The sequence below is a fragment of the Tiliqua scincoides genome, chromosome 4, assembly GCF_035046505.1.
Source record: "Tiliqua scincoides isolate rTilSci1 chromosome 4, rTilSci1.hap2, whole genome shotgun sequence".
Taxonomy (NCBI): domain Eukaryota; kingdom Metazoa; phylum Chordata; class Lepidosauria; order Squamata; family Scincidae; genus Tiliqua; species Tiliqua scincoides.
In genome coordinates this window covers 32,737,128-32,742,702 of record NC_089824.1, presented here as the reverse complement: position 1 = coordinate 32,742,702, position 5,575 = coordinate 32,737,128, and the positions used below count along the sequence as shown (strand labels likewise).

Sequence of the window (5,575 nt, the reverse complement as noted above, 5' to 3'; positions counted from 1 at the left end):
GAAGAGGCCTGTTTCGTTAGGAGTCCAACCCATTCAAAATATTTCTGCCCAGGCCTCAAAAGTCTTTCTGGGCAGGCTCTGGGGGTTTATCTCATCCTCCCTAAACAGACAGTGTAAGCTAAACATTTTCGTAAGTCAGAGTAGCAGTCCCTGCACTGGCTCAGAGTAAGCACATTTGCGACTTACTCATGAGCTGCTCAAAGGCCTGTGCAGGCCTGCCGGCCCTGCAACCAGGAGCAACTGTTACCCTGCACATGCCCGATCTTGTCTGATCTTGGAAGCTAAGCAGGGTCAGGCCTGGTTAGTACTTGGATGGGAGACCGCCTGGGAATACCAGGTGCTGTAGGCTTATACCATAGTCTTTCGAGACTGAAGGTTGCCAACCAACCATCCAGGAGCAGCGCTGCTTGGAGCAGGAAGGCTCACACTAACCGATGCAAAGGCATGGGGAGGGTAGCAGGGAGTGGGCAAGGGAAGGGTGGATCAGGCCCAGAAGGGGACTGGATCAGCAAAGGCCTCCTCCTTCTCCATAACCTAACCCCCTTCCTGGCCATGCTAGCACTACACCAGGCTTCCCAGTTTTGTGCTAGCTAAATAACCAAGATAGGACAGGCTGGGGCTCAGCATGGGGTAAGGGGAAAAATATCCCCTTACTCCAAGGAGACCTCCAGCCACCTCCTAACCTGTGCTAGATACAGCGCAGGCCATGAGGAGGCCTCCATGACTGCTCACCCACTATGTTGCAGGTTCAGGCAAGGATGGAAGCAGACACCAAGGAGACTCAAGGAAAACAAGCTTTTATTCTTAGCCAGTTGCTGGTCACAGAGGAATAGCTTCCACAAGCTGTGAAACCCAATTTCTCAGGGCTTTGAGTTGATATACAGAGCAAAACCCTTGACTTCCGACGGGCAGACTTCCCTCAAATGAGGAGGCTGGTTAGCAGGAGGTTGAAAGAGAAGGTAAAAAGAGTCCAATCTCTCCAGAGTGCATGGAGGCTGCTTAAAACAACAGTAATAGAGGCCCAGTAGAGGTGTATACTGCAAAGAAAGAAGGGCTCCACTAAATCCAGGAGGGTGCCCACATGGCTAACGAGCCAAGTTAGAGAGGCTGTAAAGGGCAAGGAAGCTTCCTTCCGTAAATGGAAGTCTTGCCCTAATGAGGAGAATAAAAAGGAACATAAACGGTGGCAAAAGAAATGTAAGAAGGTGATACGGGAGGCCAAGCGAGACTATGAGGAATGCATAGCCAGCAACATTAAGGAGAATAATAAAAGCTTCTTCAAATATGTTAGAAGCAGGAAACCCGCCAGAGAAGCGATTGGCCCTCTGGATGGTGAGGGAGGGAAAGGGGAGATAAAAGGAGACTTAGAGATTAGAGATGGCAGAGAAATTAAGTGAGTTCTTTGCATCTGTCTTCACGGCAGAAGACCTTGGGCAGATACCGCTGCCCAAACGGCCCCTCCTGACCGAGGAGTTAAGTCAGATAGAAGTTAAAAGAGAAGATGTTTCAGACCTCATTGATAAATTAAAGATCAATAAGTCACAGGGCCCTGATGGCATCCACCCAAGAGTTATTAAGGAATTGAAGGATGAAGTTGCTGATCTCTTGACTAAGATATGCAACTTGTCCCTCAAAATGGCCACGGTGCCAGAAGATTGGAGGATAGCAAATGTCAAACCGATCTTTAAAAAGGGAAAGAGGGGGGACCCGGGAAACTATAGGCCGGTCAGCCTAACATCTATACTGGGTAAGATGGTGGAATGCCTCATCAAAGATAGGATCTCAAAACACATAGATGAACAGGCCTTGCTGAGGGAGAATCAGCATGGCTTCTGTAAGGGTAAGTCTTGGCTCACGAACCTTATAGAATTCTTTGAAAAGGTCAACAGGCATGTGGATGTGGGAGAACCCATGGACATTATATATCTGGGCTTTCAGAAGGCGTTAGACACGGTCCCTCACCAAAGGCTACTGAAAAAACTCCACAGTCAGGGAATTAGAGGACAGGTCCTCTCGTGGATTGAGAACTGGTTGAAGGTCAGGAAACAGAGAGTGGGTGTCAATGGGCAATTTTCACAATGGAGAGAAGTCTGGCCTGGACACCTTTAAAAGGGGATTGGACAAGTTTCTGGAGGAAAAATCCATTACGGGTTACAAGCCATGATGTACATGGGCAACCTCCTGATTTTAGAAAAGGGCTCTGTCAGAATGCCAGATGCAAGGGAGGGCACCAGGATGAGGTTTCTTGTTATCTGGTGTGCTCCCTGGGGCATTTGGTGGGCCGCTGTGAGATACAGGAAGCTGGACTAGATGGGCCTATGGCCTGATCCAGTGGTTGGCAACCTTCAGTCTCGAAAGACTATGGTATAAGCCTACAGCACCCGGTATTCCCAGGCAGTCTCCCATCCAAGTACTAAGTAGAGCTGCTCTTATGTAACAAACTTTCATTGTAAAGCATTGGTCAGACTTCCGATTGGCAAAATGCAAATTGCAAAACCTTGGGTACATTCTTGATTGGCAAACAGCATGTCACGTGAAGCTTTGTCTCTGCCTACACATTCCACTACTCAAATTCCGCGCTACATGCTCTACCATATATGGCATTTTAAAATATGTGAAATCTTTCTAAGCTGCAAAAGTCCCATCTCTCCCTCCCTGCATTGGCTAATAGCGCACTTGCAAAAAGTCCCTGTTCTCCTCCGACCTCCTGCCCATTTGCAGTTAAGCCAGTGGTTTCCTGTTACTGAGGTACTGACTGCAAAACAATTTGTTTTTAGCTCTGCAAACAACATCTGCGGTCAAGCTTAATCAGCAACACCCTTTCCCCTTTTACACAGACACACAAAGGCATTCAAGGGGCATTTTCTAAAATATCTTGCTGACCCAAGCAGCTGAATATGGGGCCTACTTTGGCCTTGCTTCTGCTCACAGCAAGGCCCAAACGGGGCTCTGGATAGATTCAAACACCCTAACTCTAGGGGTTCCCTCACAACTACAGCATGCAGCACATGCCCCATTGGAACAGTTACATCAGCACTGGAAAGTTGGATGGGATTAGGCTCTGAGGCATATAGAACTTATTACAAAGCTAAGAAAACACAAGTGCCAAAAAAAAAAAAAAAATCCAAACTAGCCTTTAGAGACAGAACATTCACAGACTTTAACACTTACACATAAAATATGAGCATCATTGTTTCTGTGCCCAACTTCAGTAGCCATCATTAGTTTAGGCATCTGAGATATGCAATATCATTTCAAAAAGAATCCAACCAGCACCGAGTCCTGAGGTAAGGTGTGCTGTGATTACTGGTTATGACTGTAGGGTATGCTATCAAATTCTTTTTAACCACAGAAGTTGCTCCATTGATCAGAAGCCAAAAATCAGATTTTGCATAGCTTTGTTGGCATAACAATATTTTAAGGGCTTTTTCTTCAGTTCAGTAAGATGTTCAAAAGCAACTGAAACCATGAAAGGAAATGCTGCAGTTTTAAGAGTCTAAAATGCATTTCTTGGATTTTGTTTTTTTTCAGTGAAATGCACAAAGTTTTACAGAATACAAAATTATAGTCAAAAGATTCACACAGTCAAGAGCAGAGTGTGCACAGTGATACTCCTGCTTCTGATGGCCAAACAAATTGTTGCTATCTGTTGTTGTTGTTAAGAATATATACCATGTTTCAACAAAAAAAGTTCATAAAACTGTTTGCATAGAAAATAAAATAACTAAATGCCGCTCTGTCCACACGTATATGACGGCAGGGCTAACTTGTGATGCTCCTGCACACATGATGGAGTTGTTCAGCCAGAATTGGTTGTGTGCAGACAGGCAGGTATGCCTTTAAGGGAACTGCAAGAATCCCAGAAACATTGTTACTGTGGACACAAAGCCCACTGTTTTGCCCTTTCGTTTCATAGTGCGATGCTTGGCTGGTTGCCCCTTTGGAGCCAAGTAGGAATCTTTTACCACTTTCCATATGGTTTGGGAGTATGGGTTTTTCACTGACCCCAGTCAGTGCATGTCTTGTGGTTGCAGCAGCAGTGGCAATTCAATTCTGCTTCCTTGACTCCCTTTACTAGGGGATGACTGGGAAGAAGTTGGGAGCAGTGGCATCACTAGGATTCGTGTCACCTGGTGCGGGAGGCCTGTGTGTCACCCCATGCAGTAGGTGGGGCAACACCCCAGGTGGTGGGCATGGTGATGTACCATTGCCCCACCCCCACTGGTTTTTTGGCAGTACCTTTTGTTAGAACACAGATATTTCAATGTGGTTTGTTTCATTGCATTCTGCATGAAATTACACATTGATTGATATATAACATGATTGTCTTATTCCTCCAGACTCTGATTTTAGTGATTTTGAAAACTTGTAGGGTCACACACACACACACCTGTGTCAACTTACTAATACCTTATTGCAGCAGTTCTCATACTTTTAGCACCTGGACCCACTTTTTCGAATGAAAATCTGTCCAGGACCCATTGGAAGTGATGTCATGGCCAGAAGTGACATCATCAAGCAAATTAAAATAAATAAATATAAATAGTTAAATTAAAATGAAAGAAATAATTAAATAAGGGGGAGCCAGCCCTATTCCACCAAGTGAGTTTTCTCTGTAGTCTGCCTGCAATAACAACACCCCCAAAAGAATCAGTGAGATTTCCAGCCCTCCCCAGTGCCCAGTTTAAAGTCCTTCTATTTCAAGCACAACAATACAAAGACCCACCTGACTTTACAAGTCTCAGAACCCAATCCTATGCCTGTCTTCTCAGAAGTAAATCCTATTAGAGTCAATGGGGCTTACTCCCAGGAAAGTAGGGATAGGAGTCCAGCCTCAGAGCCCAATTCTATGCATGTCTACTCAGAAGTAAGTCCCATTAGTGTCAGTTGGGCTTACTCCCAGGAAAGTGGGGGTAGGATTCGGCTGTGAGGGAAACTGCAAGTGCAAAATAGAAAACTTTTCCCTTGCCAGTTCAAGCCTCTTTGTTGGTCCTTTCTAGGGGAGGGAGGCTGCCTTCTGGGGCTTTTGTTGCGTGCCAGTCCCATCGAATTGGGACCATTCTGGTGTTCTCACATTCCCCTTCGCCTGGCCTGACCACCAGCCAAGGCATGCCTGCCTACTCACGAGCAAATGCTACCATGAGGCTGCTTTGCTTCCCATAGGGCTCCATACACTCACACTAGGGGGTGGGACCTCTTCCTCGGGTGTTTTTGGGGGCTGCATTCATTGGATCAGGACCATTCTGAGTTGGAGTCCTCTCAGCCTGCCCTTTTCAACGGAGCAAGGCATGGTTGCCTACTCATGAGTAAACACGGCCACGTGGCTTCCTTTGCCTTCCCATATTGCTGAATACACTCGCAGCTGGGGGGGAACTCCTTCTTGGGGGTTTTTTGGGGGCTTCACTCATTGGATCAGGACCATTCTGATGTTGTTGGAGTCCTTTCCGCCTGCCCTTTCTGATGGACTAAGGTAAGTGCGCCTACTCATGAGTAAACGCAAGTTGCCATGTGGTTTCGCTTGCTTTCCATAGGGCTGAATAGGGACCTCCTTCTCGGGTGTTTTGGGGAGGCTGCA

At 46.4% G+C, this 5,575-nt stretch overlaps 1 pseudogene; it reads left to right on the top strand.

Annotated features, from left to right (window-relative positions):
- Positions 1–229: 229 nt before the first annotated feature.
- Positions 230–349, top strand: LOC136650854 (5S ribosomal RNA; annotated as a pseudogene).
- The last annotated feature ends 5,226 nt before the right edge of the window (positions 350–5,575 follow it).